Source organism: Anas platyrhynchos, chromosome 1 (genome assembly GCF_047663525.1).
Source record: "Anas platyrhynchos isolate ZD024472 breed Pekin duck chromosome 1, IASCAAS_PekinDuck_T2T, whole genome shotgun sequence".
NCBI classification, from domain to species: domain Eukaryota; kingdom Metazoa; phylum Chordata; class Aves; order Anseriformes; family Anatidae; genus Anas; species Anas platyrhynchos.
In genome coordinates, this window is record NC_092587.1 from 63,600,651 (window position 1) to 63,615,347 (window position 14,697).

The following is a 14,697-nucleotide window of genomic DNA, read 5'->3' on the forward strand; positions in this document are numbered from 1 at the left end:
TCAGAGCTTCAAAGCCAGCCCAGAGCCACACAACTCCTTTAGCCTGAGGATGGTTGCAGGTAAGCCCAGCAGTAAATGACAGCACACAGAAGCCTCCTGGGGAGAAGAGACAGTTTCAAATAGCCCATGACGCAGATACCAGAAGAAAGCATTTCTGGACACCCGACACAAAGGCTTCAGTTAATGGATCCTCTTCCCATCCTACACTTTGTGATAGCACTGTCACACCAACTCCCGTCTCCTCAGTGAGGCAGGGAGCACAAAGATTATACAGAGCATGTAGGAGGAAGGTAAAATAAAGACAATTTATAAATCAAAACAGAAGAAATAGCACCAAAACCCCTGGGAAGAATTCAGAGCTGGGCTAAGTCAGGATAATTAGCTATGCCTGGAGACATAACAAATGAGGCTCAGCAGAAGCCATTTTGACTCTTTTTTTTTTTTTTTTTTTTTCCTGAGACAAAAAAAAAGTAGTAGGTAAGATGTTATCTTATATATATGAGATATGTTATCTTATATATATGAGATAAATATATATCTCTTAAATCTTGCTCTTCCTGTGCTCTTTCACTCTGTTCTTGCTGCCACAGTGCTGGAGCAATATTGTAACTAGATCCATATTTCAAATGCTTGGGGCTAGGATGTTAGAGGGGCAGCAGACCATACTGGCAGTTTCCTCTAACCTGAGAAGTGATTTCCTTCATCAAAAGCTCAGAAAGAATAAATTCTGCCAGACTCTAACTAGATTTATAGATGTTTCTCCATAGCCAAGAGACCTAGCAGAAAAACAGTGCAATGTACCCACTGACAGTCCATCTTACCTACTGTCCTGCCTCTTATAGTGATGGATAATTAGGCAAAGTGTACAGGAGCATGAGAAGTTTGAGATAGTGTTTCTCACAGTGTATCCAGCTTCCCAAGCCAGGTTTTGCACCTGCACTTTAAGATTTAATCGAGTCTGATAGATTTTTCATCTGTCAGAGAGAGATCTGTCAGAGACGTCCATCAGAGAGACGTTTAGCCTTGGGACATGTCCTTTTCCACCCATCCCTCTCCACAGCACACAGGTGATACTCATTGAGGGGGGTGAGCAATAGGACATGTAACCTCTCTTGAGAAATCTCCAGAAAGCCTCCAGGCTGTGGATGACCATCTCTCCGGTTCCCATACATCTGCTCTCAGGTGTCTCAGAATCTCTCCAACCATCAATACTCAAGTAAAGCACAGAAGTCTTAAAAAGCAACCTTGTTCAGGACTGAGAGGTGCTGAGAAGAGCAGTCTGATGCCCCGCAGAGCTGTGGTGTCCCCTGAGATCTGCCCAACAGCCATGGTGGCAGGGTCCACGTGTGTCCTGCAGCCTGGCCACGGGATGCCTTTCCTGTGCATACATGCACTTCTGAGCAGGAAAAATCCAGGTATTGGTTGCTCCCAGGCACAGTGTTTGACTCTTGTGTTGGGACATGAGCTCACACACTGGAGAAGTGGTCCTACCAGGGCAATCATACATCAGCCCACTTGGCTACGTGGTCTCCTCCAGCACAAGTATGAGCCTCTGCCCTGTGCTGACAGCCTGAAGAAAACAGAGTGGGTGCAGCGGCTCTCTGTCATGTCACATTATTTGTTCTGAAAAGCACACAGTGCTTTGGGCACAGCAAAAAGCCCGAAGGACTGAGAATGATAATCAATAAGAGCAGAGTTACCAGCTGGAGGTGGTCAGTGCTCGGCAAGGCCTTGAAAACAAGGTCGAAAAGTCTGAGGTCAAAACATGACTGTGCAGCAGGTTTCTCATTCAGCTTCTTCCAAACACATCATAAACTGAAGCTAAGGCTTTCAAAATAATCATTAAAAGCTGGGGTCATAAATCCCTGGAAGCAAAGCAGTGACCTGAGTCTCAGAGTCCTACAGAAGGCCTGGTGTTCTGCTGGTCAGGTCAATAGGAACAACGGCATGATCTCCAGCGGATGCAGAGCCAGGCTGCAACGCCTTCTGGAAACAGTCCTTTACCTCATTTTTGAAGAGTTTCACAGAAAATAAGAAAATAGCCCTGAAAATATATTACCTCTGCTCGGAATGCTGCAGCCTGAAACCGCTAACAACGGTGACCTTTCTGCTTTCCCCTGCTTCGGTGTGAAATATTAACAGTCTCCTCAAATTTGACAGAAACCAAAATTTCAAGGGCGTAAAATTGCCTGAAATGAGACAGCATAACCACTTGTGGAAACGCGTGTTAAAAAAAAAAAGCCTTCACACCGCCCCACTTCTTATTTGTCAGAGCCGTAACAGCCACACAAATCACTTCTGACCCATGCAGGTAGAGCCACAATTAGTTTAATTACACGGCACAGGCTGTTGTTCAGTCAATTAGACTTTTCCTTCCATCCACACCATTTTAATGACAGCCAAGTAGCCCCAAGGCTCTTGCTTCTTGTTTGGAGCCGTGACCAGCTGATCAGGCCACGGCAGGCTCTGTGCTGATTTTCGGCTGGCTGTGGCAGCAGCATATGCTTGGGCTTCCTGCATCTCCGAAAGCCCTGGCGTGACTGAGCTGCTCCGGGGGCACGGGGATGGATCTGCACATCGGATCTACAGGGCTTTGGGGTCAAACACCAGTCTGTGTCTGGGTGAGTGCCAACAGCTAGCGCAGTGAAGGTTTTGCAACTGGGTTTGGCCAAAATCCTCATAGCAAGATTGCCAGGCTGTTTATGTTAGGTGATGCTGAGGTTTATGAGCAAAAACACCATTTGCATGGCAAGCATTTTTAGAGAGAATAGAGGAGAAAAACAGCACCGGTTTGGGGAGCATAAATCTGAAAGCTGCAATCACACAGGAATTTGGGGATTTGGGGTAGGAATTCTCCTCTCCCATTGCCCCCAAAAATGATCTGACAGAAAGGAGAAGGGAGAGTGCTGCATGGTTTAGGAGATATTCAAAAACTCTGGCAGGACTGGAAAAAAGCCCCCCAGGGACCCAGGTCTGCCCTTGAGCAGGCAGGATGTGCAAGGGAGGTGTCTGGTACTGTTCTCCAAAATGCCCCCTGCTCAGTATCGTGTCTCCTGACTTGGCAATGCCTGCTGCTTCTGAAGAAGGCTGAAAAAGCCACCTCCACGCCTCTTTCCCACCCTCCTGCACAAGATTTGGGCTGTTGACGTCCAGGTCTGCCCCGTGGCTGTGGCCCACCCTCCCTGCTCTGCCAGCAGCTGTGTGTGACCCAAGTGACACCCGACAGCCCCGGATGGCACCATGCCATGACCCCCTCCAGCAGAGGAGAGGGGGCAATGGGGCCGTGGGCTGAGTTTTGGGAGCCACTGAGCAAGCAGGATGTCAATGGGAGACAGAAAATGTCTCACTGCCCTGTGCTGCAGGCCTGGGGGAGCAGTGGGAGTCCCTCATGGTCCTGAAAATACAAGTGAAGAACCACGGAGCTGCTGGCTTTGGCTCCAGCCCGCTGCCTGGTCACTCTGTCAAGTGACACCTTTATTTTTACATTACATAAGCAGGGAGAGCTGGGTCAGCTCTTGCAACCTTCAGCCCAGCTCTGGATGCTAATTTAAACCTCCTCTAGGGTCAGACCCTATCCCCCATCCCTGCCCTTGCTTCCATCTACAGTCGCCTTGGGTGGCTTGGGCTACCTGGTGCCACTAAGGAAAGGATGGTTTTTTGTGCCTTATTTTTAAAAGACAACCAAATGACACAAGCAACACACTTTTCCCTAGCAGCACCGAGCAGTTTTAGCAACCTTGCTTGAGGATCTGCCCCAGCTGTGAAGAGGAGATGAGTGGCATGTATCTGCTGGGGACCGGGACCTTGTGGGGACCCCTCAACTCCTGCAGGCCATCCGGACCCAACCTGGGTGGCCACGTCTCACAGCCACGGTGGCAGCCTCCAAGCAGGCAGCAAGCATCTCCTCCAGCCCCCGCTGGCTTCCAGATTGGGGAAGAGAGACAAGGGGCTTAAAGGCATCCCTGCCTCCACCCGCCTTGGCGAAGCTACGGCATCAAAAAGATTAAAGGCCCATTTCTGCCCATTTAAAATGTGCTGATTAAATTAAGAAGCGTTTTCCTTTTCCTACACAGTGCAAGCTGGCACACTGGGATGCCAATTTCACAAAACTGGAAGTTTATACAGTTTTGATACATTATTTTTTTTGCTCTGCTTGGAGCAATTCAGACATTTTTAGCCCTATTCCTGTTCCTGTCTCCAGACAGCCAAGCACCATGCCCAAACACCACCACCGCTGCCCCCTCCCTCTCCCAGAGAGGGGCTGTGGTGTCACAGCGCCCATAGCTCCTTCTGTCCCCTCCCTCAGCCCAAACCATGCCTCTGAGCAATGATTTTAGCTCCAACCCTGAGCTGCAGCCTTCAGAGAGGTGTTTCCCCATCTCACCAGGAGTCACACCTTCTGTGACAGGCACGGCTGCCCTGTGCATGGGGGGGAAATAATAACTTCATATGCGTAGAATTGGATTTCATAAATCCCCAGAGACATTTCAGGTAATTTCAGTGGTTATTTGCTGGGATGCTATTTTTTGGTTTTCTTTCCTTCGTTCTTTTTTTTTTTTTCTTTTTTAATGAAGTCACTGAGCAGAGCTCTGGGTGAAATTGGTCTTGCAACTGGAAGCACTGACCTTCACTTGAAAAGGTCACCCTGGACTTCATTGTCACAATTTAATAACGAAAAGATGAATAAAGAAGAAAGAAATGACAAGGAAACACAAAGAGCAGAAACATGTGAGGGTGACCAGAGCCTGCCTCCTCATTTCCAGCCTGTCAGGGGAGCAATCTGTCCTCTCCTTGTGTGGCTGAGGAGTAAAGGTCTGGCACTGCATGTCCCCATCAGCCGGGAAGCTCCCAGGTGGGGCATGGCCTGTCCATAGAGGCAGGGACGAGGACAGCACCCACTGCTTGTGGAGAGGGGTGAGCAGGTAAAAACCCTGCCCTGCCCCAAAAGCCTTCACTGCAGCACTCATCTGAGAGCATGGAGGGGAGATAGACAAGGGTGGGAGGAGGAGACGTGGCAGCTGCCAAGCACTGCATCACATTTCCACGAGACCCATCCAGGCCAGGATCTTTCAAAACGTAGCCCCTGTGAAACTGTCCAGCACGCAGCTCTGAGAAAGAGCAGAGCCTCCCTCACAAAGAGGACAGCAGCCTTCTCCTGCTGCAGCACAGCCACGCTGGAGAGGAAATCTGTGTCCCACTTTCAGATGCCAAACTCTTTGTTCTCCTTCCCCATGAAAACAGAGAGATAATCGTGGCCCAGAGCCCCGAGGCTGCTGTGAGGCTCAGTTTGTTCATGTGCTTTTTGGGGCTGGAAAACAGAGAATGGCAGAGGCAGCCCTCTCTGCAGGAGCCACACATGAGGACTGCTAGCTGGCAGCCCTTTGACTGCGTTTTTCCTGGAAGTTGCCCAGAAAACGTGCTCACAAACCCAGCAAGGCCATCATCCCCTGCTGTCTAGGATCAGCCTGCAGCTGGCTGAGCATTATAATTCCTACCGCTTTAACACTCAGAGCTTCCTCCTCCTCTCCCTACATCTTGTGCTATACAGCGGTGCAGAATGACCAGCTCTTCCCCCAGGGCCTGTGATACCAGGAGATAAGGCTGGGGAAGGAAAGGCTGTCACTCTGTGCCTTGGCTGGCCGTAATGGGGTGCAGGTCCCAAACCTCTGGGGCCAGGTTCAGCCTTTATTGCAGGAGGAGATGCCAGGGATTCCCCCACAGCCAGGGACTGCAGGGGCCAGGCACGGTGGTCACTTGCTGTATCCCCAGGACATAGCAGCACGGAAGCTCTGTCCCAGTGTAAGGACATTGGTCATTCATTCCCTGTGGCCATTAAGTTCTTCAAGAAGAAAACATACATGCAGCTACCTGTCTTCAGCTTTATTCTCATTCTCCTCAAGCTATGGTAGAGCTTCTCTGGGAGGGAGGGAAATACAGCAAAGAGAACCCAAGTTAAACGTGTTGGAGATGTCCACCAGATGCTGGTGGAGTCACAGCATGGTCACCAGCCAGCTGGGGAGCCCTGGTGGGCAGGCTGCAGCTTTCTCTTCCTCTAGGCAGTGCTCCCTCAGCCCCACGTCCGACCCAAGGTGTATGGAGCAGAGCTCAGTGCCTGCAGACGCCCTTCCCCAGGGATGCTGCTGCATGGCCATGGTCCCTTCCCCAACCTCCACGCTCCCACACCCAGGTCCTGCTGTCCCACCTACCTCTGGATGCCCACCGGGTCCTCACGGAGCCTCTCCAGAAGCCACCAGCCCGGGGAAGCAGGTAGTGACCCGCTGCTGTGTGCAGAGGGGAGCTATCAGCCTCGCCCCACACGGCTCCTCATCGCCCGTATTGATGAGCCCTTAATGAGCTTTGCGCTCACGTCCAGTCAAATCAACACCCAGCATGTCGCGGCCGGGGGGGCACCCGGAGCCACTGGAAAAACACCGGGTGCTGGGAAAGACGAGGCTCCAAGGGCATGGGTAGGAGCTCTGGCCAAGGGCCTGGTGCCAAAAGCCATCAGGGAGGATGGGGTGTTTTGGCCCCTGTGACCCAGGCTCTCAGTCTTTCAGAGGGCTTCTTGGCAGCCCCTGGTGAATCCCATCTCCTGGGCAGTGTGTGGGCACAGCAGGGAGGGTGCTGGTCATGGCAGGAGGCTCAGCTCTGGCCTGAGCTTGCTTTGCACCAGTCATGAGGCTCAGGCTGGGGAAGAGCTTTCTGAACCTAACAGGGTGTGACCAGGTTGGATTTACTTTGGCTGAGCAAACCAAATTAGAGCACTTACCTGCAAATGGCATTCAGTGGGCAGCCCGTAGCAAAGCCCCGGCCTTCACTTGCAAGAAGGAATGAAAACCCATCTACAGAGACAGATAGCACTACCCACCTCGCAGTCCAAAGGTGCTTTTAGGGCTTCCCACGCAGCCCCAGCTGAGGACCAGCTGAGAGCAGTGGTGGCTCAACTGCAACCACCGGGTGCCGTAGGCAAAGCCACGCAGCTCTTTCCCTGGAAGCACAATAAACCATCTCCCCACCTCATGCACTGCTGGCCTGGAGAGCAAACAGGCCACAAAGCAGGCATTTCCACCGAAGGGATAAAAAATGAGTTTGAAAGCAACACATTTTCTGCAAAGGGTTATTTGTCCAAGTTAGAGGCAGAAGCAGGCAGCCAGTATCAAAGACACCAGGGAGCATGAATTTCAGCCTGACACAAGCAACCCCTTTCTTTCCCAAAAGGAAGGGAAATGGGATCAAGAGAAGAAGAGAGGCTGGAGATATTTCATACTTGGCTAGAAGGAGACACGGACTGGTGAGCCCAAATGAATTTGGGAACGTGCCGTAGAGGAGAAGCAGGATTTGCTTGGAACGATGGGATTTGGAGCTGTTCTCTTGGTTGTTGTCCATAAACATTCATGAGACTAAATTTTGATTCGCCAGCATGTTCACAGAAAATGGGAGCTTGGCAGATACTCAGACAAATATTCGCTGGCTTGAGTATTTGCATCTGAAGCGTTTGGGCTGCCACCTCCAAAGCTTTTGGTGGCTTGGGAGCTATCCAGAGAAAGAGCCCAACCCCACCGTATAATCTGGGTGAGTAAACACAAGTGCGAAGAGTGTTTTCTGAATAACAGATACTGGATGCAGTGACAGCAGTAAAAGCAGCCAGATAATCAGGCTAGCCATCTCCTGGTTTAAAATTCATTTGCAAAAATCATTAGCACAATAATTGTAAAATAAGCAGAGGTATAATCACTCGAGGATAATTTGCAAAGAGGAAGAGGGCTGCACTCCCTGAAAAGAGCTGCTACGAACTGTTAGGCTGCCTGGCTCTGGCTGAGGCCAGCAGCCCACCAGCTCCAAGGGAAGTGATGCTGGCCAGCACGGCAGGTCTGGCAGGCATTGCTTTTTGGGGCTCACTCGGAAGCATGGCCCTCTTAGGGGTCCTGCCAGCCTGTGCTGTGGCCACACTTGCTTCTACTCCTTCCTTCCTCCCCGAGGAGGCTCAGTGCTCAGCACTGGTCTGATTCCTGGCACCTCTTCTCCCCAGGAAAGCTTTGAGGACCTGGGCTCCCCCTGATCTCAGGCACCTCGTGTGGTCTCTCCCTGTCGAGCTGTGACCACTCAGCCCCATGGCACAGGGTATCTGATTGCCTCAGACATCGATAGTTCTTCACAGGCTGCCTCCCGGGACGCACAGCTTCTTGGAAACCCTTCCCACGGAAACCTGTTCAATACTTGACACAGCTAGCACTGTTATTTACAACTGCCTTCACCCACTGGTCTTAAAACTGCATTTATGGCACTTGCCCCTGCAGCTGCTAGGAGCCCTGGGGAGCAATTTCGTTTGGAAACCACCTATTTCAAAACAGGCATTTTTAAATCATTTCCATTGCCAGCAGCAGAAACAAAGCAGAACATGGTGGAAGAACCAAAAACCACAAAGAAATACAGTAAGAAAAAAAGAAAAGAAAAGAAAATACAAGAAAGGAAAAGGAATTTCCACCCTGGCGGAGATTAAGGGTGACCTGCAAAAGCAAAATAAATTAGGTTGGAGGACATTTTTTTTCTGGACTTGCCAAATTGTTTTTCCCCCTCATATACTCTGGAGACACAGGGAACTAGTGAGATAATGTCAGCTGGAGATACTGCAAGTAAGAGTTCATCAGCTGTGAAACAGCCAGGTTCTTTTAAGCTCCGTGTTTTTTCTTGTTTCTCCTGTGCATACCGCCTTAATTCATTTGGTCAAGAAACACCTGGGAGAAAAACTGCCTCTGCTAAAGATTTATAACCACTGAGATTTCAGATAGCAGGTGGGACCTGGAGGACCAAGCATCCTCCAGCACAAAATGAAGAAGATCAACCTGACAGGTCCCGAGATGTGTTATGGGAGGAGGGGGGATACGAGGTCATTAGCAGGAAATCCATTTATTCAGAAAGGTCACAGTGGCATTTTCCCTATTATTCCTTTGAATGAAGAGCTTTCACATGCAGTTTGTTTCAGCAGGGGACATAGGTATGTGACCAATTTTTCCATTTGATGGAAATAAATGTCTGTACATAAGGAAGCTTTGGAGAGAAGAGAAACACGCTGCTCCATGAGGGGTAACGTGCCTATGACTCCGTTAACTGCTAAAGCACAGTGCCAGACCCAGGTTTCCAGTTTCTGTGATGTGCTCCTCTTGGCCAGTGCAATGGCAAGGGGCACCAGGCCCCAGGAACCAGGAGCAAGAGGTAGGACAGACACCAGCTGTGGGATTTCTGCTGGGAGAGGACTTTGGGTAAGACTCTGGTACCTAGCCACGGGCAGAAAGAGCGGGGAGCTCTCTTAAACCTTGTCTTTGCATAAGTAACCACAGTTGCCTGTCTAAATCAAAACCAGCTAGGCTAAATCAAACCAGAGCAGCCCCCTTTGCAAGCAGTTTGAAAACAATTTAGGTGGGCATAGTCATGTTGATGCAAGCATGCCTGTGTCTGTAGGCTGCTTTGATAAATGTAGTTAAAATACCCGAACGTCTTTCTATCAGTGAAACTGTGCTCACAAGGGATTGTGATGGTTTAGCTCCAGCGCTTCTAAATCCATCCAAAAGCAGTGTGAAAAGTAACCTGTCGTCAATTTAGCTTAAGCTTGATCATGATGGACTTCATACAAATTAAAAAATAAAAATAAAAAAAAGTGCCACACAGTTGAAATCTGGTTTACAGCAGCATGGGAAGGGTCGGCATGTGCACCCATGTGCAGGGTGACGCTGGCATAAGCGCAAGCAGGAGAAATGGAGCAGAGCAGGTCTGGGTTAAGGAAAGCATCTCCGGCTTTGCTTGCCCACGTAATGCACACACACAAAGCGAGCCCTTGTTCGCAGCAATTGTATTTCACCCCCTCGGGGAACTTGCTCCTATCGATAGAATTGGACGTCGGGAAATTGTTTTGCCGTCACTCGATGGGCCATACGTACGTCAGCCTGTCCGAGGGACTCTGGCCAGAACAAGCTGAAGGTGCTGCTGACACCTCTGCCTGGGCCCATAAGATGAACGGGAAAGGAGAGGCATTTGGAGCAGGCTACCCCTGCCCATTACAAAAAAAAGCCCAGCTCTGACTTCACAGAGCCCAGGTAAGCAGCAAAGTGGGAATGAGCAATCCCACCCCCAAATACCAGGGAAATGTCACACCCCAACTTCCCCATCTTGAACTCCAAAAGAGGCTGCAGTGAGGGTCCTTTGGTTCATACAGGTAAGTTATGTAAAAATTCATGTACCAAATAACTTCTAAATGCTGAGTCCTTTCACTGCTGCTCCCAGACAATGAGGTTTCAGGGGCAGGACAACCACAGAGCCCTGTGGTCCCAGAGATGCTGGCTGAGAAACACCTGCCTCCAGCTCCCAGGGCATCCCCACTACAAAGCTAGAGAAGCCTGTGTGTGGGAGGGAGGCTCACGTTGGACAAGGTGGTGATGGCCCTTCTCCAGGACGTGGGGAAGTGAAAGGCTGCTTTTTGTTTCGGAGTGGGTTTATGCTCCATGCGAAAAAGAAGCTCGTTTCATTGACTGCTGAAATATGAGCTTGTGAGAGGCACCAGACTGCCTGTCATCACTCACCCGTCTCCAGAGACTGTTACCCACACCGTGGCACACCGTGGCACAACTGGATAGCAGCATACACATCTCCCCAGCCTCTCAAGTCTCAAGTCTTAATCCTTGCTTTCTGAAATCTTATATTATTTTCTTCTCCTTTGATTACCATTACTTCCCCCTTGCCCTGTTCAAGGCCTACTTAGCTAACTAGTAAGAGGTGAGGTGTTTGTAAACACATGCAGTCTTATCAAGCAAAGAACAGCAAGGTGGCCAGATGCTCCCTGTCCGTGTGTGAATGCAGACCTTCCTCTTCCCCTGCCCTTGCTGCTGTGCACCCAAGGCACATGGCTACTGCCTCTGATTTCTACCCAGGCAAGGGCCAGGACCCTTCATGGTCAGGAAAACATGTCACCAAACCCCTCCTGCCACACACCCAGGGAACCTCACAGCTGCTGCACAGCGCCTGTAACTCATACCACAAACACTACTGCTCTCTGTCCTCTCCTGGCCCTTCTTTTATTCTTTAGCAAATATTTTGCCTGATTTTCCTTTCTAGGGGGAGTTGGCAGGGGGAATAACCTTCTAATGAAAAACAAAACACACACACACACAATGGGAACTAGGTGCTTGAAAGCTGTTTTTTTTATGTAGTATTTTTCCTCTGGTATGGCGGAGCAGCAGAGAACAGCCATCTTATAACTTCCTTTGCATTTCAGCTTCAAATGCATTATGTCTTGGCCTCCTATCGACAAGAAGGAAAATAAAAAATCTCTCCCTCCTTCCTGTACCACCCCTTCTGATGGCATACATACAGCCTGGTGGTTTCCCTTCAGACAGACCCAGCAGTCCAGCCGTGACCACAGGGTGGGCATCTTCCAGAGGCTGGTGAAGACCTCCATCATATGCACGCAGCAATGCCTAAGACATTTGTGCAAGTTCAGCAAACATTACTTGGTCTGTATCCTGGGGGGTTTATAGCAATCAATAGCCACAGGTGGTATTTTCCCCTTTCCCCATCTGGGTGTGCTTGGCTCACTGAGCTTTCCCTTAAACTTTCTGAGAGTCTGTCAGTCCCATCCAAAGGGTCTGGATGGAAGCCCCAGTCCTGGGAATTCTGAAATTTCTTCAGTGGGAACAGCAGCTCCTCCCCTGACTGTTAAAGCATGCTGCCTCCTGACAGGGCTGGGACACTGCTATCAGATTATACACAACCAACAGAGGAACCAGTTCAAACCCACTACGTCCCCCCCCCCTCACCTCTATGAAAAGCGTATTTAAGAATAATCACAATATACTCTCGCTTTACAACCATCACAATCTTCACAAACTTGCCTGACATCAAAAAGAGAAAAAATTCCCCACACCAACAACATTGTGTAGCAAATTAGAAAGCAGGTATTCTTTATTAACAGCGCCGGGGATGTGGGGGATAATGCCAGGACGTCCCTGGCTCCCAGGGGCAGATCCAGGCCGCGGGCCGCCCTCCTGGCCTGGACCCCAGCCTGGCAGACATTGTTCCTGTCAGCGTGGAGCAGCCATCTCACCTCAGCACTTCCTCACCACAGGCAGGTGCCCTCTGTCAGTGCTGCCATCAGGGGCACCCCGAGACCCTTGTGATGCCACCACAGAGTCACCGTCACCCTGTGACCTCACAAAAGGTGGCAGGCTATAAGAGCCCCAAGCGTCGCGCCTGAGTCCAGTCCGGCTGCTGGTACTCGAGATTTCGAAGTCCCATTGCTGGAAGGCGAGAGGTGGAGGTGTTGCTGGAAGCACACACAAAGCCCTTTTTGTTGCACACGATCCATCGAACTCCTTCGGTAAGGTTATCAAATATATATACGGATACGTACCTCATCTGTCCTAAGTGTAGTCTTGTGAAGCATAACCTATCATGAGCATATTTGCCACTCCAATAGCAATGTTTGTAATCCATACTAAGAATATTCGCTGCTACAGTACTGTAGACAACGTGTTTGAACCTATCAAGCTAATGTATAGTTGCTGATAGAATATTTTCTGCCTGGTTCTATCTGTAGTGGTCCTGCTGGTGGAACGCGACACGTCGAGGTCCAGCCAGCGACACGAGTGGAGGCACTGAGGTCCCGTCAGTGACCATCAGTGCAGGTGCTGAGGACCGCAGGCTGCTGAGAAGCGCCTGGCACCAGGAGAGATCCCAGGGGACGACCGTCTCTGCGCCAGGGCGGCTGCAAGCAGCATGAACTGGTCCCAGCAGGAGCAGCAAGAGGAGGCCCCCGGGGACGAGACGTGCCCCATCTGCCTGGGCCAGATGACCGACCCGGCTCGTGTCGAACCGTGCAGGCACACCTTCTGCCGGGAGTGCATCCGCGTCTGGACTGCCGACAGACTCAGATGCCCAATGTGCCGCGGGCGTATCGTGGCCATCGTGCGCGTGGTGCCGCCCGCCCTGCGTGACGCATTATCCCGCTGGCTCCGCAGAAGATTGGAGCACAATGCGGAGCTGGGGCGGCGGCAGCGGCAGAGGAACCCCTCCAGATATCGGTCCCGCAGCGTCTCGCCCAGGCGCAGGGAGCGCAGCCCCGCCATGGGGCAACAACTTCGGAGAAGCTTTTCCTGGCACTCGGGGGACGATGGGCGCGGAATGCTACGGTCCCGGGAGGACGACAACATCGGGGACATGCGCTGGATTCGAAGGGCCCAGCTGGAGGAACCGGGGTCTGGCGACCACGCGGGCCGCCAGGCCAGGCCCGAGGACTGAGAGGGGCCTCACCTGGGGACGGGCTGGGGGTGGCAGCCACAATTACCCCAGTATTAAATTGACTTTTCCACCCCACAAAGCCTCTGTCTGCACTTATTCCTGCATTGGTTAGGGGAAGGGGGGGGGTGAACACTGCGGCTTCCTCAGCAGATATCCTGGTGGTTGAAATCCCCCATCAGCACAAGAGCTTGTGAGTGTGACAGTTCTTGCAGCTGAAGCAAGAAGGCCTCATCAATCAGATAGCGCTGTAGCAGACCCCAACCACTAGATGTCCTTTACTGGACCGATCCTTGATTTTCACCCACAAGCTCTCAACCGGCTCATTGCTGTTCCTCAGGCACAGCTCTTGACAGTCTCTCTACTTCCTAACACAGAGAGCAACTCCTACCTTCCTTCCTCACCTACCCATTCTGAACAGTTTGTAGCCATCAAAAGCCACACTCCAGTCATGGGAATCATCCCACCAGGTTTCTGTGATGACAACTACCTCCCAGTTTCCTATGAGCATGGTGGCCTCCAGCTCCTCCTGTTACCCAGACTGCATGCATTAGTGTAAATGCACCTCAGCTGGGCCACCTTTTGGGAGGGAGAAGCCCTAATACCCTCTTGACCATACTCAGGTGTCTCCACAGTAACCAACCTCCCACCAACCCTTGTGTCCTTCCTGCACAATGGTATGTCATCCTCATCCTTCACCGAGACACAAGACTGCAAGGTCTTGCTAGCACATTCCTCACCCACGAGAACTGGCATGTTACTCCAGGCTCCTTTCTGGTGCCCTCAGTTCCACGCCTGCCCCCTCCATACCTAGTTAAAAGCTCTGTCGATGAACCGTGCCAACTGCCATCCTAAAACCCTTTTCTGCCAGTGAAAAGACCTATTTCTGTCTGTTGTCAGCAGGCTTGGTCCCATGTAAATTGACTCAAGGTCAAAAAAAAAAAAAAAAAAAAAAAGAACCCTGCCCGTTACACCAGGCTCGGAGCCAATTATTAACCCACTGGCTCATCATGTCCAGTCCCTCATTATTTCCTATAACTGGAGGGATAGAGGAGAACACAACTTGTGCTCCCGAACCCTTGACCAGTCTCCCCAAGGCTCTGAAGTCCTTCTTCATAGTCCTTAGAGGAGTTCTTCCTATTTCATCACTGCCTACCTGAAACTACAAAAGAGGACAATAATGCGATGATACTTGCAAGTGTGCTATGTAACTGTATCCAATCTGAATAAACTCTTCAGGTGAGCAGTTGTATACTGCACGGTGTCAGGTCCGAACTGGTGTAGTGGGTTTACGTGGCAAGGTTTTGGTAGCAGGGGGCCATAGGGGTGGTTTCTGTGAGAAGGATCTAGAAGCTGCCTCATGTTAGTTAAGGGCCCCGCTGCTGTCCAGAGCTGAGCCAATAAGTGATGTTG